This window comes from Dermacentor variabilis, chromosome 5, assembly GCF_050947875.1.
Source record: "Dermacentor variabilis isolate Ectoservices chromosome 5, ASM5094787v1, whole genome shotgun sequence".
NCBI classification, from domain to species: Eukaryota; Metazoa; Arthropoda; class Arachnida; order Ixodida; family Ixodidae; genus Dermacentor; species Dermacentor variabilis.
In genome coordinates, this window is record NC_134572.1 from 6730899 (window position 1) to 6754919 (window position 24021).

Genomic DNA, 24021 nt, shown 5'->3' on the forward strand with positions numbered 1-24021 from the left:
TACGAAACGTCGAAACCACATCGCATACGCAGCTACTGGCACTACACTCACTCTGCAAACACCGCAGATCGCTTTGAAGATGAGGCCCGTGCGGGCGCGCACTTAAGCCACGTCGCCGACCGCTTTCAAGACACACGAGCGCCGGCAACGCGTCCCTACGGCGTTCCCCAAACGCGTCTACTACGGCATCCCCGATTCGTGGGGCCAACGCCGCAGTGGACGCCGCGGTTGTCTCCACTCTGTACGGAGCGGCGGGCGAGGAGGCTATCGAGGCACCGTTGCAGCCGCCGAAGAACGCCGCTCCTACTCACCCCCCTGCCTTGCGCGCCACAGGAGAGGGCATGCATCCGGGCCGCGTTGCTTAGTTGCGCACGCGAGATTGAACCGAGTTCACCGGCTCGCCCTCACAGGATTTCACTCATACGAATCCTCACGGCGATGGCAGAAATGCGCCTGGAGCGTCCATCAAATTGCTACCGCAATAAAAAAAATTGGAGGCTTATCAAGGCTAAGCCCAGTGGATGCGAAGCATCCACTGGGCTTCTCGCGGTGGCTTCGCGTTCCCATCGGTGTATGTGCGCTGCCGGCTGCTTGCTCTGCGATTCCTGTCCCGCCTGTTACTGCGTGATCAGTGTCCTGCGCGTGGATTCACTTGCTATTTCCTTGGCACAAAAATTCGTTACATGTTACCGGGCGGGCACCTATATCGCGGACCACAAGTGTTAAACGCACCTACATTTTACTGTTAACCTTAGCGTATCCTTAGCGTTTGGAGGCATCTTGACCGCATACACGCCCGGCGCAAAGACGCTGGCGCGGTTGCGGGCACAGAGACTGACGCGACGGCGGGCGCGCGCCGCTTCATCCCTGGCGTGACGTCACATATCACGTGACGCAGCGATGGTGGCGCCGCCGCCGCGTCGCGCGCGACGGCGTGAACCGAAGCGTGGAGGCCTCCGCCGGGCGACGTCCGACGGCGCGATATGAGGCCCCATCTGCAGCCGGTGTGACGTCATCACGCGACGTCACATCATGTGATCTCACTTCAGGGTCAATGGTGGCCACCGCCGGGAGGCGACCGACGGCGCGATATGAGGCCCCATCTGCAGCCGGTGTGACGTCATCACGTGACGTCATGTCACGTGACCTACTTGAAGGTCAATGGTGGCCACCGCCGGGAGGCGACCGACGGCGCGATATGAGGCCCCATCTGCAGCCCGTGTGACGTCATCACGTGACGTCATGTCACGTGACCCCACTTCAGGGTCAATGGTGGCCACCGCCGGGCGTCGCGCGAAGGCCCGAAACCTACGTTAATATGCTTCGCATAAAACAACTGACCGCTGGCGGGGCACGCACACATGTTGCGATGCCGTCCCTGGTGTCTGTTAGTTAGCTTGTTATCATATGGCAATTATTGCGCCGCGACTGTCCAGTCGAGCCACATTGTGAGTATTCGCGGGCTTCTTTCACGCTCGGAAAAGCACTTTTATACAGGACGTATTGATCAACAGAAAGCTGTATCGGTAGTTTTTTCACGTTGCTCTACGATTTTCTCATTCACACTTGTCATCTAAGCATAATATTTGAGAAGTTGGTTGATTAATTAAGACATATTACGTAAATAGGCGGAATGCAAAAAATAATCTGAATATCTCCAAGCGACGGCAAACGACATTACCTTGGTTCTGTCCAGGTACGTGACATTTGCATATATTTACATTTTGGTACATGATAGTTGAGCACCCTGTATATCTACATATATTTTGCATGTGCATGGTGTCTACAGAGGAAAAAAAATGTTAAGTGAAAAAATACGGATGACGAATCTGCCGCTGGTGCGTTAATGTGCTTCTCCTCCTATTGTCAGAATCAACAGAAATAAAGCTAAATAATTATTTAACAGCCGAGCACGTTCTCCACAAAAATGATGCAGTAAGCTCTTAGCCTCAATAAAACTTTGAAGGGCCCCTCGCCAGGCGCCATAGCAAATTTCTTGTTATACAGTAGAAGTTGTTACGTGTCTTCTAGGGCACGTTCTGCCACAAATTTCTTTTTCAAATTGGCTCATTTATAGCCGGATAGAAATATTTCAGTGCCGCGAACCCATGATTTCGGAAGGCGAGCTCCACTGCATAGCGAGACACTCTTTCACTCGCCCCGTACAGCCTCCGCAAGCGAAATTCCTTCCCTGCGTGCTCCCATACCGGACCTCGAGGATCGCGTGACGCATACGTCACGGGCCCCGCCTTCATTTTCTTACTTTTTTTTTTGTCGGTGTTGCGGGCGAGCTGTTGTGATGTCTCGTTTCGCGCAGCGCACGCTCTTGCGCGCTGTGCACAAGAAAACATGACCAGCGGTTTAATTCAGTGCTCTACGAGTACGAATACTGAGGCAGAACAAGCGTATCGCAGAGCATGATCACGCGCTGGAACGCGGTAGAAAATGGCATTGTTTCGGTACCTGCACGACCATGGGAACAAGCAGACGAAGCGGAAGTACATCTTTTTTGCTTCGGTGCGAAGTAAAAGAACACGCAGACATTCCGTTTGTGAATTTTATTATTTCTCTAAACTTCTATTTGTCAATTCAAGCAACAGATCACAGAAATAACAGATAGTGCCTTGAATAATTCTCGAAGTCACGTGTCACCACGAGCGACGTCTCACTGCGGACACGACTACGTAGGCGCACGGGCACGACTACGTCCCCGTCCGGCTTGGAGCGCGGCGGCCACGAGGAGAAAGAAAAACTGCGTTCTGTTTGAAATTTCATATCTTTCCGCGGCGCGTAGCGATGTAATACTTTGCAGACACGATCGTTAGCGCGCATTGTATGCTCCGCCCTTGTCAGCTGGCTAGACCTGGTGAGGGGCCCTTTAAGTGTAAAGGTAGAAGCAACTCAAAAGAAACCTCAAATGATGTGGATAACTGTTAACGCTGTGGTAATGATGCTGTAAAGGGGGGGGGGGGGTAGGCTTCGGCAACATCGGGTGGTGGGGCTTTGACACCCCGGAAAACTACGGAGGGGGCTCGGGCCCCGGAGCACCTCCGTAGCAGGCGCCTATGTTCTCTAATCTATATATTTTGGTTCTAACATACTTATTCTAAAATTCTGGCTTCAGATTACTTTATTTCGAACTACACAGTCCTTGGCAAATCCCCCAGAGTGGGTATGTGCCAGTAATTCTAAAGTTTCTAGATCTAATCAGACACATAGACGAAGCTGAACACAGCGCATTTTTGCACCACAATGCTTACCATGTTTTCTTTCTTTTCTTTTAATGCGAAGGTAAATGCCTCAGGGCATACAGGGGTATGGGATGGGGGTGAATAAGGATGATTAAATTAATGAAAAAAGATTTGCTGCCCTAATGAAGTCCAAGAAGGATCGATAATGCGGTCCCTGCGTCCAAGCAGTGTAATCGCTCGGATTATGCGGCGAGAATCCCGCAGCTGCGAGGTGCCGGAGCCACGTCGGTTTCAGTGCAGGGCAAACCCACAGCAGGTGGTGGATGTCGGTTTCAGCATTTCGCGACTTGCAGAGAGGACACTCAAGACGAGCATATAACGGGCGAAAGTGCGGCCACTTCCTAGTCACGGCAGGAGTGAGGGCAACCCCGACCCGGATCCTCCGAAGCGCAACCTACTCTCTACGGGTAAGACCGCGGGGGAGGTTTACCGCACACGGAGGTATGAGAGCACGTGTGCGGCGCCGCAGGTGCTCCTTTCTTGTTAAAAGGAGGGTGGCATCACCTAGGTGAAAGAGTTGAGGCAGTGACGATGGGGAGGGAGGTCGCTAGACGGATCGCAGAATACGCACGGCTTTGGAAGCTTAGAAGGTCGCGTGGGATCCACTTGACAGATATTGGCTGCGGGATGCGTCCCGCCAGAAGATGGATCTGTTGGCATATGTCAGGGCTGCGACTGACGCGTTGCAGAAGCCGAGTCGCCTGGAGGGCATCAGTGCGGATGACGATGCGGGCCGTGGGGACCATGGGAAAGGCGGCCACAGAGCACAACGCTTCTCGGACAGCAAGGAGCTCAGCACAAAAGGAGGAAGGAGGTTCTTAAACTTGAAACCGAGTCGTCTTATTAAAGGCAGGTGCGCATGGGCAATAAATTGCAGTGGTTGTTTCACAGTCCTGAATGCTTGCATCAACGTAAAGGACGATGGAGTCAAGCGGCAGGTGGGCATCTTGAGCTATAATTCGGTCACGAAGAGACGCCGCCGCGTAAGTTGATGTCGGGCGATGTATATCAGTTGGCTTGTTATCACTCAGCTGTACAAAACTCCAGGGAGGAAGAACTGGCGATGGTGGTGGTAGAAGCGAGAAAGCGTAAGCCCTGAGAGCACACGTTGCGTGTGAAAGGCTGGCCTTAAGCCTGCGAGCATCACGTCGCAGCTGCGCCAGTTCATCTAGGGTGGTTGCTTGAGCTATGTAATTCATGATCAAAAATAACGTACAGCGCGAAGGACAAGGACTGCGAAGACGACATACACAGCGCTGTTTCTTCCAACAACATTTCCAACGACATACAGCGCTGTGTATGTCGTCTTCGCAGTCCTTGTCCTTCGCACTGTATGTTATTTTTGATCAGCTCATCTAGTGTGTTGAGCTGTGCATTTTCTTGGAGAGCCGCGATCGGGCTGATGCGGGGAAGGCAAGTGATATTCCTCATTGCCTCGCAATTAACAGCCTCAAGGCGATCCCATTGTGCCCTCGTCAAATGCTGGAATCGGTCTTGATAAACAAGGCGTGGTTGCACTACCGCCTTCACCAACTGTCGCGCAACATATGAGCTGGCGCCGCCCGTTTTAGGAGCAATGCGCCTAATCAGACCCAACGTCTGAATTGCCTGCTTTTTAGCGCTGGAGAGCCAAGCAGTTCCGGTTCCCGACTCGTGTACCATCAGATCCAGAATTTTTATAGTTGAACATTGTTGAAGAGGGGTTCCGGATAGATGAAGACGAATGGGTGTTGCCGAGAGTTTACGCCGGCCCCAGCGATTGGCGACTGACATGTAAGCAGATTTGCTGACGGAAAGCCTAAGGCCGACCGAAGAAGCGTAAGTCGCCGTGATATTTAAAGCTGATTGAAGGGCAACGGCTTGAGTCTGCAGGTCGTGATGAGTGCTCCATACCGTGATGTCATCAGCGTACAACAAGAACTTTATGTCGGGTACTTCGTGTTAGGGCCATGCAAGCGGAATGAAAGCAATATTGAATAATGTGCGTGACAATACAGATCCCTGGGGTACGCCACGAAGAGGGACAAAAGATCGGACGGCGTCACCACTGAGGCGAATTGCAAAATGTCGGTCTTCAAGGAAAGATTTGACAAAATTCCGTACTCTAGGGGGAAAATGCAGCATGTCAATTGAAGCCAAGATGGCAGCATGACTGATGTTATCTACGCCTTTTCGACGTCCATAGCGAGGACAGTACGGACACTGTGGCTACGAGTTGACGATAAAACCGAGGATGCCAAGACAGCCAGCCCATCTTCAGTACCTATGGATGGACGGAAGCCAATTTGAGCAGGGAGGTAGAAACCGTGGTGCTCTAGCCACCACGACAGTCGTGTGGCTAGCATTTTCTCAGCAAGCTTGCAGAACGTTGACGTTAGGGGAAGGGGTCGGAAGTTGCCAAGGTCAGTCGGCGGCTTGCTTGGTTTCGGAATCGGGATAACAATAGCTGATTTCCAGCTTGGAGGAACAACGCCATCTAGCCATACCTTGTTAATGGTGTCGAGGAGTTGAGGCAGCACAGCGGAACTCAGGTTCTTGTAGGCCTCGTAAGTAATAGAGTCTGGACCGGGTGCTGTCTTGCGACTGGTACCATCTATCGCTGCAAGCAACTCAGGCATGGTGAAAGAGCTTGCAATCCCCTCGGAGTCTGCTGTAGATGGTAACCTGCCGATATGTGTCGGAATGCCTGCCAAGGAAGCACCATTGGCTGTTTGAGGCAACACGTCGTACTGCGGGAAAAACTTCCGGGCTGCTTCTCTGGCGAAATCATCCGCCGACAAGCCGGCAGCGAAGCAGGCTGTGGCTGCCGCATCTGGATGGCGGCAACCGTGTTCCATGGCACGGAACGTTCGCCAGAGAGAAGCATTCGATGTCTCGGATGAAAACCGCTCACACCACGTATGCCAGTGCCTCCGCGAGAGGTCGCGTTCATATCTGCGGGCCTTAGCAGTAAGGAAATTCAGTCTTGTACGTGCTTGTACAGAAGTGGGGTCTCGGGATGCTGCCAGCTCAGCTTGTCTGCGAGCAGCCCACAAGTTGAGCAGGCCGATACCCGGTGCCGGTCGATCGACGTCTACCCAGCTGATGGTTGTAGCTTCATTAAGCGCGCTTTGTATGCGGTCAACAAGTAGTGGTGACGAGTCCACAGAGGTATCTTGGATAACGGAGCGAAAGGCGTCCCAGTTGACCAAAGAACAGCTGCGGCGCACTCGGTGGGCCTGCGACGGATGAAGGCCGATGATGATAGGGTGGTGGTCACTACCTCAGCAATCGGGCTCCAGGTGCCAAGTGGGAGTGCCGGGACTCGACCACCACGTAAGATCCGGTGCGTATGTTGTACGTCGAGCTTGAGGCACAGCCCGCGTTGCTGAATCGGGATGGTTCAGTAATACAAACAACGCATCCGCGAAGGCGTCCCGCACACGCCTACCTCGAGGGCTAGAAGTAGGGTACCCCCAATCTGGGTGAGGGGCGTTGAAATCACCACCAACTAATATAGGACACGCTGGGTATTGGCGACGGACATTCACTAACCAGCCCAGATTAATTTTTGAAGAGCCACTGGCTGGTCTCATGTAGTATGACACTACCACAACCGTTGCTTTGGGTAACTTCACAGCTGCTGCTACTACCTCCTGATATGAGTTACACCAGTTTTCAAGAGAAAGGCAGACCTGAGGATAGCGCGTATCAACATACACTGCCGCCTTTCCTGGAGGGGCAGCTGTGTGCACGCGACGGCCACTCATCGAAGGAGACACGTATCCACTGAAGCCCGGAATGGCAGGCAAGGCGTTGGTCTCCTGTAGTAACAGGGCCCACACCTACAGCTTGTTCATACGTAGGCGGGATTTAAGCTCCCCCACTTTCGTGGAGAGCCCTCTACAGTTCCACTGAAGCACGCCACAAACACATGTGCCCGCCATTTTGATTACGAGTCCAGGCGTTGTAATATCACTGATGTCAGGTTGGATATCTGGCTGACCATGAACCGCAAAAGGGATGTTGTAGAGTTATCCGGCAACGGAGCTGAAGGCCTGGTAGACTCTGCGATCGATACAGCAGGGCGTGATAGAGACGACGATGCAGCGGAATCGATAGTTGTAGTGGTGTGAGATTCCACTGCACGTCGCTGACGCGCAAGTAGTCCATGGTGCTGTCAGAGCTCGAATACCTCAGCTAAAAGGCGGGCAATTTGATTGTCAACTGCTGCCATATCATCACACGGATGTTCCGGCCCGCTCTGCTTCTGTGTAACCAGCGGGCGACGGCGGTCTTTGCGAACTTTGTCACTGTAAGTCTGTTGGGAATGGGGTGCAGGCGGGTCTGGCCAAAGCCACCTAGAAAAAAATGTAAGGCCACCGCATCACCTCCTCTCCCCTGTCAATACGTCACGAGAGTCGGATGGTAGCGGTGGATGGGGGAGCGCTGCGTTTCTAGAACGCGGCGCGCGTTCTGAAAACAAATTTTCTCTGTGGCTGCAACGCTAGAGCGGCAACGCGTGGAGCATTTGCTTGGTGGCTTTGGTGGGGCATGCTGCACCGTAGACGCGATTGCTTTTCTTCGATTGTGCGTGGTTCGTCGTACACGGAAGCGCAACGATGCCTGGCTGTTGTTGCGCACCAAACTGCAAGTCCAATTATGACGGAGGACAAAGTGTCCGAGTGCACAAGTTCCCATCTGACCGAGCCACTCGGGAAGCATGGACGAGAGCAGTTCCGCGGAAGGACTTCTCGCCAACGAAGTACACAGTGGTAAGTATTTCTTCTCTCTATTGTTATTCTGGGTTTCCAGACGAATAGGTTTCGTCAGCATAGTGCGCAATGCATTCGTGCATGCGTGCACAATAGATGGGTCTCTGCACCTGTCGACGCGCTTGTAAATTCAACATTTTCGTCGAGCTTCATACCTGTAACGGCTTGTTTATTTTTTATTTCAGCTCTGTGAAAAGCATTTCTTGCCATCGGATTACTTGAAGACGACATCTTACACGGACGTCAAGACAGGAAAAGTGGTCGAAGTTGCCATGAAAAATATCCGTCTGAAGAAAACTGCAGTTCCGAGCTTGTTTCCCAATGGCCCTGCCTATTTATCGCGTCCGCAAGTGTGCGTTCGAGAAGCGCCGCCTGCCAAAAGAGCGCGCTTGGAAGCCACATATTTGCAAAAAGCAATAATGCTTTCTCAGCAAACCCAAGCAGAAGAGGACGCCAAAAATCTGGTTGGTAGCTTTGCGGACTTGCTGAAGGCCTTGCCAAGCTTTCAGTGTTCGGACTTCTGGACAGTTTTGAACAAGGGCTCCAAGGTTTTCTTTTTGGACTTGTCACATCAGTCTGCTCCTGCAGTCCGTACTTCGGTGATCGTGTCCACAGACCTGCGCGTCGAAGTATCTTTTGGTGAAACGGGTGTGGGGAAGTGTTGTGATGTTTTAGTTCCTGAAAAGCTGTGCGACTTGAGAGATTTGAAAGTGTTGCACATGATCGAACAGACACGTAAGGATATCAGCACTGAGCGTTCTGAAAAGGCCCGTCATCTACTGACATTGGTTTCGACATTGCTAGAGGAAGTAAGTGGAAAACATTTCGCATGCGAGTTGCAAGAATGGCATTTGGAAGTGCTTAAATTCTTGAAGAGTCAAGTCGATCTTGTTTTGAATGATGCTGGCCGATATCCCCCCGATTTATTGGTTTTTGCTAGCCTTTTGTTCACAATTTCACCTCATGCATATAGATTCCTGAGAAGTTCGATGAAGCTTAAGATTCCGCATCCTGATACGATCAGAAGACTGTGTTCATCGTACGATGTACGCCCTGAAACGGAGCAGCAAGAATGTAGCTTTCTTTCCTATGCAAAGCGTATTGTAAGCACATATAAAGAGCATGAAAAGACTGTAACGTTAATGATTGATGAGATTCACCTTCAATCATTTTTTTATTACAAGGCTGGGTTGGTTACTGGTGCTGCGGTAAATTCATCGACTGCAGCAAAAACTGCCCACGTATTTATGATACAGAGCCTGCTTTCTTCAAATAAGGATGTTGTACACATCCTTCCTGTGGCACAAATCGATGCTAAGGCGCAGCACGACTTCCTTCGGAAGATTGTTCTTGATCTAGAGGCATCTGGTTTTAGAATAATCGCAGTGATCTCGGACAATAACTCCATAAACAGAAAAGCCATGTCCTACTTCGCTAAGCCGGCAAGTGTCAGCATTGTTTACCAGCATCCTGCTGACCCATCACGACCCCTGTTTTTTGTGGTGGACCCAGTTCACATACTAAAGTGTATAAGAAATAACTGGCTGAATCAAAGAAACATTGGCAAATGCATGTACTTTCCTGAACCGAAGAGTGATGAGGCTGAACCAAAGATACTTACAGCATCTTTCAAGGTATTATGCCAGCTGCACGAAGCTGAAAAGCATGAGCTCTTGAAGCTAGCACCAACGCTCACTTTGAAGGCACTGAACCCCTCAAACATGGAACGGCAGAACGTTAAACTGGCCTTAAAGATTTTTGACTCATCTACTGTTGCTGCTCTCAGTGTTGCAACGTTCCAGCATGCAAAGAAAACCTCTCAATATGTCGACACCATATTGACTTGGTGGAACATTGTTAACGTCAAGACGCCAAGAAAAGGACAGCGGTTGCGAGATCAATTGCAAGGTCCAATAGCTTCATCGTCATGTCCTCAACTAGAATTCTTAGAGTAGTTCAATGGCTTGATCACTGGAGAAGCCTCGAACATGACAATGGCTGCTTGACACGTGAAACGCACATAGCTTTCAGCCACACTACCCATGCCTTGCACGAACTTGCCATATACTGTCTCAAAGAGCTTCATTTCGAGTATGTTCTTTTGGGCAAATTTCAAACTGATAGCTTAGAGGACCGCTTTGGAAAGTACCGGCAATTGTCTGGTGCCAATTACCACGTGTCTAAAAGGCAGATATATGAACCTGAAAACAAATTGCGTTTGCAGAAGGTTTTGGACCTGCCAGATTTGGACATTCTACTACCAGCGAGCGCGAACACGTTGGAGACAAGTGTACATTCAGGAAACGGCCAGTTTCAAGTCACTGTGACCGACTCCGACATTGAGAGAAAAACGTCAAGGCTACCGGCACTAACCTATGTTGCCGGCTATTGTGCCCATGCAGCTCTAAAAAAGCTGACATGCGCATCTTGCAGTGAAAGCCTTATGATGCAAGACGTCGATCTAGATGACCCTGAGAATGCATTAATCACGAAGATGACAAGGGGTGGCCTGAAGTTTCCACGAGCAGTTGTAGTTAATGCTGTACTATTTACTGAGATTATATTGGACAAGCTCAGGACACCAGAATATGCCGTACGATTTTTCAGCCTTCCTAGGCAGAAAGATACTCTTGTCGGCCTTGTGTTCGCTACCCTTCATGACTTTGAGGATGTCGATGTGTGTGAATTCGGTCATCCTGCACAGGAGGTAATGGGGCATGTTGTAAGTGCTGCAGCGAATACACTGCTGAACAACTTGTGCCGCACAGAAAACGAGAAATTACGCAACGCCAAGAACGACCGAAAATTGCAGACCTTGACGGCCTGAGATGTTTCTCATTATTTATTTTTTATTCATGAAGCTCTGTTTTGTTGAACATCTACGTATGTTTGTGTTGACAGAACCCTTGTAAAAAGAAACCTGTGGCGTAGCTAGGACTTATTTGCCTACATTATCAAAATTTAAACCCTGCATTTTGGCCAATTCAAATGTTATTTGAGTGTATTGTGCTACCTGTTTATGATTCGAACTCTCCATGCTACCGCAATCCATTAATTGCATGTTTGCCTTTAGGACTGAGAGTAGGCCTCTCGTTTTTTACTTACTTTTCACCATTATCTCAGTATTGTATGAAGACCAATAAGGCCTGCAAACAAGGCGGGTGGAAATAAAATAACCACAAGAAATGGTACAACAAAGACGGAAGCTTATTCTATTTGAGAATTAGTTGTGCGTGACCCTATAATGATAAAATTTTCACAATAAAATTAACCTCGATATTCTTGTGTCTAGAGAGGACTGTTTTACGCAATGCAGGAGTGAGAATGATAATTGTATATGGAAGATTTAAAATGTTTGTTTCTCAATGCAGTTCTTATCATTTGTGAATAAAGTATATTCTGTGTCTTCAATATGCAGTTTTCCTCTTTCTTTCGTTCCGTCTAAAGTTGAGTGACTAAGCAGCATGCAGTTTGCTTGTCTTAGTCCCGACCAAACATCACAAGCACAATAAGGCAGGTCGTGTTGCGATACATGCAAAAAACAAAAATGTTGCCAATCAAGTAATCTAAGGAAGGTATGAAAGAATGCTGCTTTCTATGGTGGTGTTGACTGCGGTGAACCAGTGGCTCCCCCTTATTTTTTGCGTCAGCTATACGTGTCTTGCTTTGGAAACGAAGCATCTGAATTTATAGGTTGCTGTCACTTTAAGGACAGCACTAATTTTCTCATGCCATAGTATCCGCGACGCGCAAAGAGACACTGCAAGCGCAACGAACCTAGGCGCGGAGACGCCGACGGCGTCGACTGTCCGGCCCATCCGACTAGCGTGACGTCACACCGGCGTGCGGAGACCTTACATTTTTTTCTAGGTGGCTTTGGTCTGGCTCGGAAAGCTCTGGCCAGTCGTCGTCATCCCATTGGAGCGCCGCAAACCTGTTAGATGTCGGCACTGGTTGTGTTGCAGCATGCTGAGGCCATTGCTTATGAATCCCGCGACGAACCTTCTGAGTGGCCTTTTGCTTTGTGGGACAAGTTGGAGAAGTGATATCGTGGTCGTCGGTCTTGCAGAGTCCGCATCGGTAAGACACTGCGCAGCTAGTACAGCTTCATCTGGCGTTGTAAATGGACAGGATCGGCGCATGTGGCCCGGTCGGAAACAGTCGTAACAATAGACGACACTGGGTTTATATGACCGAGGTCGTAGAATGCAGCCATAGTAGTACAGGCGGGCTGGGGGAGTTGGTGGGCCCTGCAAGGTAACGATGCAAGAGCGCCCCTTTTCCATGTAACGCGCTTGAATGACACGGTGAGTAGGGCAGTATAGCTCACGCTGCAGAGCAGTCTGGTCCTCGCCAACGTCAACGTTGTAAACGACACAGCGCTGTAAATCCGAGCCCTCTACCAGGTACACCTAGACCGGCACGGTGACTTCGCTTGTTATCAAGAGACGTTGAAGCGTTTGCAAACGCTCGACAGCAGCCAATGTCGGGAGCCATACAGCGATTGTACTTGACTTCTTCCTGGCCGTGAAGCCGCGGAAGCCTGTGGTGCCAAGACAAGCGTTTAGGTTCGCCTGAATAATCCTGTTCGGAATCTCCCTGAGGCTTGTGGGGGCCAGAGCTTTATCGTTATCGTTACTAGAACAAATTGATAATAATGAAAGTTTGTTCCTACAGATCAATTTGTAGGGGTTCCTGTTTAACCTTGTAGCAGTGTACTGTCCGCCGTGTGCCACGTCGGAATTCCTAACCAAACTTCATGAACATATTGTTAAATATTGCAGAAAGACCATAATAGTGGCTGGCGATTTTAACCTTCCCAGCATAAATTGGAACAAACTTCCGTCACCTACTCCAGCGGACCAAATTATTTTCGACACAATGTTAGCTTGCGATCTCGACCAAGCAGTTCACGTTCCAACACGGGTGCAGGGATCTGCTTCCTCTATTCTTGATCTGGTTTTTCACAGCAGATCTCTTCGAAACGTTGAAATATCTGTTGAGGAAGGCATATCAGATCATCGGCTAGTGTGCTTCACATGTCGAACAGATAGTTCAAACAATAACACGCTTAAAGATTGCAAATCCGTCAAAAACTATACTAAAGCAAATGACGAGTCCGTTATCGATTACCTTGAACTAGCACTGAAAGACTTCTCCGGCGATGATGTTGACTACCTATGGCTAAAGCTGAAATCCATTTGCCACTTCTGTATTGATAACTTCATCCCTAGTAAAATGAAGAAGGTCCACCGAAAAAATCCTTGGATCAATCGAGATATAATCCACCTCGTTAGAAAAGTAAAAAGATTCCGAAGGCAAAAAAATTTGGCCCAGTATTCGACGAGCTAAAACAAACACTCACTAAAAAAATTAGAGCAGGTAGGCAGTCTTATTGCTCCCATACGCTGACCCAATTTCTTAAGACTGACCCTGAAAAATTTTGCCGACATTTGAACTATAAGAAGAGGCAAGCTCTTGACCACCTAAAGATTGATGGTCAGATAATTCAAGATAAGCAACACCAGGCATCCAAATTTAATCATTACTTCAATTCTATCTTCTCTGAGTCTAATCAAGGCTCTCCGGTCATTGCTGAAGACGTAGAAAACGTAAATTCTGATTTTATAACATACGAGGGTATATTTTCTATGCTCTTAAATCTAAACACAAAAAAGACATGCGGTCCTGACGGCATTTCTAATGCTTTGCTTCGTCGCTATGCCGAGTGGCTTTCACATTTTCTTCTCGTAATTTTCCGCTCGTCGATATCTTGTGGCATCGTTCCATCAGACTGGCGGGTCGCTCGTGTTGTGCCTGTATTTAAGAAAGGCGACCCTACATTACTATCAAACTATCGCCCTATATCACTGACGGTTACATCTTGCAAGCTTTTAGAGCGTATTATCTCAAATTACATGACGGAATTTATTGAAAAACGTGGTATTCTGTCTCCGTGCCAACACGGATTTCGTAAGGGGCTGTCTACCACTACTCAGCTTCTCTCTAGCGTCTACGCTTTTGCCTCCGTTCTTGATAAAGCCGGCCAGGTTGATGTTATATTCCTCGATTTCAGCAAAGCCTTCGATAGGGTCTCTCATTTTGGTTTGATAAAAAAACTAAGCAACTATGGGTTTCCACCTAACATTGTAAACTGGATCTGTGCATATTTGAGCATGCGCAGACAATTCGTCGATGTTGAGGACCATTACTCTGGATGTCTCCCCGTAAATTCGGGAGTGCCGCAGGGAAGCGTGCTCGGACCGCTACTTTTCCTAGTGTATATTAATGACATAACAGCATGCATAGACGATAGTGTGAGTATTAAATTGTTCGCGGACGACTGCTTACATTACAAAGAGATTAAAGATGCCAATGATCAAGTGATCCTGAATAAAAGTCTTACTGCGATTTCTGACTGGTGCAACACCTGGGAAATGAAACTTAATGAAGAAAAAACGGTTTTTATGCGCATTACCAACAAAAAACGCTCTCTAACATATCAATACACTATCCGCGGTCTCTGAAACAGACTCTTTTAAATATTTGGGTGTAACCATCAACAATCGTCTAACCTGGTCGCAACACATTGATAATGTTTGTGCGTCTGCTCGACGTAAACTCGGCCTACTGAGACACAAGCTGAAACATTCTCCTCCATCCGTGAAACAATTGGCATTCAACATACTCGTAAGGTCGCGATTAGAATATGCTTGCGTTGTCTGGGATACATTCACGAAAACAAATATTAAAAAACAGGAAAATATAAACAGGCTTGCCGTCCGCTACATATATAATTGTTATGGACGTTATGACTCCCCCTCTCAATTGATTAATGAAAATGATATTGCCACCCTAGCATCCCGAAGAAAGGTAGCACGACTAACATTGCTTTTCCGCCTTTGGAAAAGGGAACTACAACTTGGTCATTCACCCTGTCTCCAGCCGCTACCAGCTAGAGCTGCCAGAAATTATCACCCCGACAAGATAACCCCTATTTTCGCGCGTACAAATTGCTTTAAATATTCCTTCTTTCCTAGAACAATAAATGATTGGAACTCTCTGCCGACCGATGTATTCCTGTCCAATAACATATTACATGCCATTGAAAAACTGCATTTCAAATAAACGTGTGACCGCATGAGTACTTTCATGCGTGTTAGCATGAAAAGAAGAACAACCTGTGTAAACTGTGTAAACTGGTACTGCAAATATTTTTCTCCTTTCAATTCAATCCCTTGCATTGTATGCTTGTAGAATGTGTTTTTTGTATTTATATCATCCTTCAATGTACCTCATATGATTCAATGTATTTCATATTTCACATGCACTTCTTTTGTTTGAACGTATTTAATTACATTACTGTATGAACGTATTCCCTCCTGCCTGGGTCACAAGTTGGTCTGCAGTATTCTGTAAATAAATAATAAATAAATGGTTGCTTAATAGCAAACCGAGCCCGGTGTCGACACAACTGGGTGGTCAGTCGTTAGACAGGAACGCTTGCCTTGGGAGCCGCTGTTGGCCGAACACGAATCTGGTGCAGATTACTCCGAAAGACGCTTCTGAGAACCACGTGGGGGCCGACGGCACAGATGGTAGCGCAGAAGGCAAGTCCACAGGGGTACTCGTTCCGTCATGCACAACAAATGGAGCCCCGTTCCCGATCGGTGTCTGGGAAGCCGTCGCCGGGCTCCGCCCTGAGGGCAGATCACTCACGGTCTGATGTGCATTTTGGGAAGGCGATGGGTGGGCTGTAGCCGAAGGACTTGGAGCAGGAACCAGGAGCTGGGATCCAGGCTCAGGTGTCAATTGTGTGGCCGGTAATGCCGTCGTGGCGAGCGGCGCCGGCGAATCTACCTCCGCCAGCGCGTCACCGGAGGCACTAGGCCTAGTCCCGGTGTGCAATTCAGCTGCAGGGCCGATGGAGTGACATTCGCTGAATGTCCGAAAACCAGACTGCGCATGAGCGTCCGGAGCATCCTCAGATGTCTTGGGGTCCAATCTCTTGATGTATGGAATCTATTTACGCGGAAGGCGAGATTTTTCACAGGAGCGGTGAGCAGCCACCTTAGCAGGGAAACTTCGTCGTCGTCATCCTTCTTTCTTGAAGGAGTGGCACTAGGAGAGATCAAGACATACTTCGCCAGGTTCAACTGCTCTAACTTAACAACAGTGTGTAACTTTGCTTAGGGTAAGTACTGTGTTCAGGTGTTGACTTCTGGTGGTAATCACAACGATGACGTCTTAAATAATGACAATAGCCCAGTATGGAAGATAAGCCAAGAGTCGGATGATAGTACTAGGCCCCGCACACTCTCAAGTTACAGCAATGGCCACAGAGGGTGAAAAATCAACCGCGGGGCATTCGAACATGTAGCACGTAAGTAAAGCAACTGTAATTTGGTCGTATACTCTAATTCGCAATTTTACCGCTAGTGGCGGCTAAACATTGCTGCGATAAGGTAAGCGAAACGATGGAGTATGTTTTATTAGAATGTGAAGATATCTGCCCAAAGGTCGATTTAGAAAGCACTGGCCTCCTTGAAGCCCTTGAGTTCAGCGAGAGCAGGGGGAAAGTAAACATGTCCGCAATAGACATTAGTAAGAGGCGATTGGAAGATTGATTACTCCTTGATTACGCAATGCCTCTATGACTGCTGGTATCTCTACTGAATCAAACACTTTTTCGTAATCTATGAAAGCCATTGTACTCTGCGATTTCTCGATAACCTATTAATGACATGGACGTGATCCATTGTAGAGTATCCTTTCCTGAAGCCAGCCTGCTCGCTTGGTTGACTAAACTGCAGTGTTGCCCTTATTCTATTGGAGATTATTTTGGTAAATATTTTATATAATACTGGGAGTAATCTAATGGGCATATAATTTTTCAGTTCTTTAACGTCGCCCTTTTTGTGGATTAGTATAATGTTTGCATTTTTCCAGTTTTCTGGGACCCTTGCAGTCGATAGACACTTCGTATAGAGAGCCGCCAGTTTTCCTAGCATTATGTCTCCTTCATCTTTGATTAAATCAACTGTTATTCCATCCTCTCCTGCCACTTTTCCCTGTTTTATGCCTTGCAAGGCCCTTCTGACCTCATTTCTAGTTATAGGAGAAGTTTCTGTATTGTGTTCATTACTGTTTCGAATAGAGTACTCCAAGCGCACTCAGTGCAATTTTGAAGAAATAACACTTCATGTTGAATGACATTCTGGTAGTCACTGTTCATTTTATTATTTATTTACAATACCCGCCGGGCCATAAGGCATTAAAGAGGGGAGCGGTTACAAAGTAGTAGAGTAAAGAAAACAAACAAACTAGTGTAGTAAGTTCCTGTACTATAAAAATTATCCGCAATTATACAATGTTAGCTAATGTTTTTCACTAAAGTTTGTTATCCAAGATGGCTACGATACTTGAGGGACGGTGGCTCCATTTCTGAGATGTACGGGGGATGGAAGACTAAAAGAAAGACTTCGTGTAGCATGAATAAATTTCTGCCTTACTGCGATGATCTACGCGGTTTGAAATGCACTGAGGCCGCGGTGTGAAGTCGTCGTGAAGTGGGCTGTGATGGAAAAATTTTATGAACTAGCGAAAGACGGACGACATTGCGGCGGTTAGTTAGTGGAATAAGTGCTAGGTTAGTTTTCATTGAGGTTATACTCCCAGTACGGTACTAATTAGAAATAATAAAATTAGTAAAGTTATTTTGCACTAGCTGAACCGGAGTAATGAGATTAACGCGACTGGAACCCCATAGTGCAGATGCACATTGAAGTTTCGAGCGTGTAAGAGTCTTGTAAAGCTGTAGTTTTAAAGTGGACGGCGCTTTGCAAAAGTTACGACGTAAGCACCCGAGCATGTGATTAGCATTGCTAATGATGTACTCTATATTAATGGTCCAATTTAAGATATTATTAATATGTGCACCAAGATATGTATATGACATGACAAGATCTAAGGGAACGTTCTTAGGATGGCAAGTGCTAGGATTATAATTAGATCTGAATAAATGCATTATTTTGCTTAGCATGGAAGCTTGAGCGTGTTGGTGATTCGTTGGACAAGAAGGACACAGCGCGGAGACAGGGCCTGTGCTTGCCGCTCCCTCGTGTCTCGGTCTTTTTTGCGCGCTGTTCTCTTTTTCCATTATTTTCCATTTCTTGATTACAAATGGTTCATGTACAGTTTGCATGAAATAATTAACTAGGCTAGCTCTGCATCATAACGGATGGCTAGAAAAGGCAAGTTCACACAACCCGCCTACTCCACACTTCCCGAACATGAAAAATCACTAAAAACATTCTGTCTTTCTCTTCACACAGGAGTTGATAAACCTGAGCCCAGTGTGTTGCCAAAAACGTTTTGGAAATATGCTCGTAGCAAGTTTGACTTAACATTCAGCGAATAAACAGTGGACGAGCAAGGCAAGCCTCAGCGTGGGGACTTGTCTTCGTCATGGCCCTCACAAATATGTTTGCTTGTTGAAACGCTAGCTCCAGGCTGAGGCTTCCCTTGCTTACCTCTGCTACTAATTTGAAGTGTTCATCTCCTTGAAACCTCTTTGCCTTGTTCGAATACACAAACCCAATTTTTTTTTCTCAACATGAAACTCTAAATTGCATTTTCGAAGAATCCGTGGGAATAAATTGGACTTGCTTATATGCTTACCTGGTGTCCTTGTTTATTCACACACTATTTGCAGAGGCCTTTGTTAACACTGTTGTCTCCATAGCGTTCTTGCTTTCCTACGAGTGCTCCATTTGTTTGAAAACCTTTACTGCCGCACCTGAACACTAAATGTGCAGCTGATGTACCAAGAGCAGACAATATATGCTGTAAAATTTGGCATAATGTTTCCCCTTACACTACGTGCCTTTCGCCAGTGTGTCATGAAAACAATGGGACCTTGCAGCTAGAGATTATTTTGCCGACGGTACATCATTTGGGAGGTAGCGGCCGAATACTACTGCACCAGGGAGGGAAATTCCTGTTATAATGAGTGAGTGTCTTTGTTGAAGCTTCGTGGGCCTTCCTAATTTGGTTGTGCCAGGAGTAGTATAGCCCCACACGCTGTCGGCATCTTTTGCCAGTGTCAGGCGTCACTCCAAGCCTGCAGATGGCGACAGCCAGGTAGCTCCAGAGGGCATTGTGGACATTCGACGCGGTGGGTTGAAAACGAGTTTCTCCCATCGCCTTTCCTCTCTTACTCGCACCTGTCATCTATATACACGCTCTGAACCACCCCCCCCCCCCCCCCCGACGCGGTCTGCGGGACAGCAGCAGCCACAGTAGCCCGCAGCAGCAGCAGCAGCAGCAGCAGCAGCAGTGGGAAAGTCGAAGGAAGATGCAAAAAAAGCTTCACTTTAAAAAAAAGAAAACTACCCATTTATTATTTAAAGGCTAAAAAATCAAATCAAGAACAGAAGCAAGCTCTAAGCATACACAAGAAAACTTATGATTTCGTCGCCGCCACGGAGCCAATGGAAAAAACGTCCATCCGCCACCATATCTCCCGCCGTTTTGATTTTATTGAGTTTTGATTTTCGTCAGCTCCATCTCTCGGTCGCTTACTTTAGCTCACAACACCACCGCTACTCTTATATCCGTTGCACTGCTACTCTATCCTTCTGCTTGCCCTTCTCTTCCTCTTCCATCACTTGCGGCGTTCTTAGTTACCGTTACAATATACATGCACTATAGGAGGTAAAGTTTCCCTTCTCTAAGTTTATATAGGTGTTGCGTCGTGATGTCCTCTGGTGTCATAAGCAGCACTCGCTACCGTTGTTATCTGCCATGTACGCATGGGAGCCGCCTGTGTACCAGCCAATGCTGTATAAGCCGAATAAACGCCACGTTGGCCAGACCCTCTCATCCGGAAGAAGTGTCTCCGCCAACCTCACGGCGTCGTCCTTCGGCTTCGGGCGCGACGCTACAATAGGAGTTCTGTGATGGTAGGATAACGAAAAGATAACGCTCAAAGTAAACCGATCATGAGTAAGACAAAGGAATGAGCAACAGAGTAGTCAGTCTCGCATTGCAAGAGTTTAAGTTAACACACCAGGAGAAGCAAAGAGGGACCATGAAAGGAGCAACTCATAAATTACGAACAAATTTTTATTCCTGTCTTGAAAATTTCCAATTTTAGAATTTTAGGGAGAAAAATTGTGGGGAATGTGGCAGAGAACCATTAACATAGGGAAGTATCTTCGACGTAATCTTTTGGTTTGAATGCGAATAGTGTAATCTGCTCCTCGTTCTCTTCAATCGCTCATCAGCATCATCGTTCTTGCGCGAGAGGACACCTGAGTCCCGGTGATTAACCTTTCGGACGGCGTGTACAGCGTACGTTTCTAGGCATCACGAGTGAGTTATACGATTCTCATGAATGTGCGCTGACGTGTTCTTTTAAGTACAAACATTAGTAGCGTATTTACAGACACGCGGGTGGTCCTATGGCGCACAATGTCGTACTGCCTAGACCAGCATTCCAGATGTACTAAACGCCTGAAACACTAATGGGTCCATTCAGGCTGTATGCGGGCAGGTGGTGCTGCGCGATGAATTGAAATGGTGCAGCGTGGTTGGGAGATATTGGTAGCCGCCTTGGTTGGCAGCAGGCGGTACGTAGTGCTAGCAAGCGAGTGGAGTTTTTATGTGCCGTCGGAATCGCCCGCCTTCAGGTAGCAGAAAAGGCAACGGGTTGTCCGTTGGCTTGACTAATTGCCGCTGCCACTGTGTTCATTCTGTTTCATTCGTTTGTTCCGCTGTTTATCCATTACTTCGGCGGTTGAGGACAGTTTAGACCTAGAAATATCATCGCGCTGAACTCCTCACAACAATGCTGTTGAGTGCCCACAAAATGTCGAGAAGCGGTTAATTTAGAAGTTTAAGATAAAAGTTTGTTGAGGGAAAATGCTTTTAAACCACCGTTTGTTTACAAGTCGTTCACAGCACCATGCGTTCTTACTTTTGCAGTGACGCAGTAAGTATATCACACTTCGAGCACTTAGTTTTCCTCAATAAGAACTGAAAATTTTACTTTGTTAAGGCGCAGCAGCTGTGCTATCATCATGCTCAATCACGAACGGTGCTTTAAGCTCCGAAGCAGCAGCTCAACCGCAAGGTAATCACTCAGTGCTTAACACGTGACGCCAGTGCTTGTATCTCGCCCTAAGCTGGTGCCGCATTGTTGGACGACAGGCCACTTGTTTGCATCCAGAAGGAAGAATCCACATCGGTATGGCGGTGGTCTGCCAAGTGAGGTCAACAAAGGTAGAGGAAAATGGACTAACGAGCAACATACACAGACCTGACGACATGGTTGACGTGCGCAGACACGCCTTATACGGTTGCACCCTTATGAATTTCAGCGGCGAAGCCCCAAGAAAGGCATGGTGTCTTGATCGGACACATTGTTTAATGTGTGTAATATCGGTGCCTTTTTCTTAGTCTGCTTGCGTCAAAGCAAGAGGTATGTTTGATAGCATAAGTGTTTGCGCCACCCGCCGTGGTTGCCTAGTGGTTGTGATGTTGGGCTGCTAGGTACGAGGTCGCGGGATTAAATCCCGGCAATGCCATCCACATTTAGATAAGGGTGAAATGCGAAAACACCGGTGTACTTAGATTTAGGTGCATGTTAAAGAACCCCAGGCGGTCCAAATTTTCGGAGCCCCGCACTACGGCGTGCCTCATAATCAGACCCTGGTTTTGACAAGTAAAAATACATAATTTAATTGTTTGCGCGAAAAAACACGACTGCACAAGAAGCACATTGACAGGACCAGCGCCAACTGAGTTTACTCTGCATAGCGTCACAGTGCACACCTCGGCGCACTCGGTATAGTGCGCTTGCGCAGACGGAGAGGGTAAGAACACATAATTCACCAGCAGCGCGATCGAGGAGGAATGTCTCAGAGTTGCACAGCAATATATAGGTGTCACTGACGCAGGCACTTTGTCTTTTTCACGTTGTGATAAGCCTCCATTGGTTCTTGTACGCCCTTACCTTTGCATTTTCCCAGCGTTCTAAACGCTGACAAAAGTGTCTCACACTTTTAGGCAGCGCAATGGGCTGGCGAATGTGCCAGAACGTTGTTGTTTAATTTTTTTTATTGCTCCCGCGAATGATGGTTAATGCAGAATCCCGTTTGCCTAGGCATAGCTTGTCGCAGTTAGCGAGATTTGACAAAGCACCCTTGTGGAACAACTCACACGCAGCTTGAAGTGCATCGTGCCGCATTGTCTCATGTGCTCACTGTCGTGTGAAATATGTGCGAACACACGTGCTAGTTTTGCCGGAGCCGAAAGCACCACTGCGATTTCATATCGGTTTGCAATCTTCTTGAGGTTGTGCAATAGTCTCTGCACGTATTTCTTGCGATTTTGCCGTAAATTGTGGTAAGACTCGAGCCGTGGGTTACGTACGCTTTCTTTAGATTTTTGTGGAAAAGTTTCAGCGGCTGCTGTCAAAACTACTGGCGGATATACCAAGCTCAACGTTCTGAAGTATGTTAAGAACATTGAACAACCTAACCTCAGAATCTGTTCAAAGAAGCAAGCCTGCATAGAGTCAATTTTCAACAAAGCTTGAAGCTTTCAGAACTGTCCCTTCATACAAAGCTCAGCCAGGATGATGGTCATTGAAAAAATAAGACATTTCACACAGAACAAGTGTAACACATGGCGCAATACACGCGTTGTCGTTGCAGATTTAACACATTATCCAGAGATACAAAGGGAGTCTTCAAATGAAATTCTAAAACTGACTGAAAATTTTTTTCTGCGCACGTTATCTTGAACCTAAAAAGTTCGTTGTAACCTACTGAATAAAAGAGGCATTGAATATCGATCAAAAGAGCCATCCCAATCGACACGTTATTTGGCAGAAAGCTCGCGACTTCAGGTAAACTCTTAGTACCAAAGAGATGCTTTGCAGTTAACTTATCCTGTTGATTTGATATGAACTGGTTGAGCTGGTGTCGCTCTACGATCCGTTTTCACTAACAGTGCGAAAAAGCAAATCTCGTTTACGGGTGTTCGCACAGAAAAAGGCTACCAAGGTGCTGCGCGATGCCTCTGGCGAGCTTTTGTGTCGCATTTCATCGACAACGAAAAAAAACTCTGTCCCAAGGAAACGAACCCAAGCACCAATTTGTTCTGACGCTTAGTTTCCTTTCTTATGACTGCGATTTTTTTCACGTTATACTTTCAGTCACAAGTATGCTTAACTTACGAGCCAGAAAAAAAAGAAGTTTAACCTAAGCAGACATTTTCGTGACATACTTTCGAGGCGTTTAACGACGTCGAAGAACGACAAGTAATCAGCTTCTTGTATAGCTGTTGCGGTTTCAATTAGTTTACTTTGTTAATTTTCGGATTTTGCAGGACAGAACCATGATATGGTGATGACGCACGCCGTAGTGGGGGACTCCGTATTAATACTGACCATCAGGGGATATTTAACGTGCCCCCAGTTCACTGGGCACGGGCGTTTTTGCATGTATAGTCCCCATGGAAATGCGGCCGCCACAATCGGGATTTGATACCGCAACCTCGGGCTTCAACGCCACAGCCGCATTAACGCCGCTGCAGGTAATCACAAGTTTAATTCAACTGCTACGAATAGTGGGCGTGATGGGGAGTGTACTCTAAATTTAATTAAATACCTTGTATATGATACGCAAGCGAGAAAGTGAATGCAGATGCATTTATGTTACGTTCAGTGCGCTTTGGCTGTGCATCTTGATGATGCACATCAAAGTGCTTTCCCGCTATTTTTTGTGATTGTTTCATGCTTTCTGGACATTCATTTGTTAACTTAATGTGTACTTACGCTTATGTATACGAGCATAGGATTACAGGTACCTAGTCAGGTCCAGTCACGAACTTGGTCTTTTTCTCATCTGATTTTTTGAAGGGGTCAAAAGAGATGCCCGAATGCTCGTGGAAAGTGAGCAGCATGCTCTGTCGGCATCTCCGTACGGTGACATATTAAAAGAAATGAA

General features: G+C 47.4%; 1 long non-coding RNA gene across 1 annotated transcript; it reads left to right on the plus strand.

Annotated features, from left to right (window-relative positions):
- The first annotated feature begins 7804 nt into the window (after positions 1 to 7804).
- LOC142582215 (uncharacterized) lies at positions 7805 to 11416 on the plus strand. Its single transcript, XR_012828392.1, has 2 exons — positions 7805 to 8005; positions 8191 to 11416. It is a non-coding gene; the product is annotated as an uncharacterized LOC142582215 (long non-coding RNA).
- Positions 11417 to 24021: the final 12605 nt, after the last annotated feature.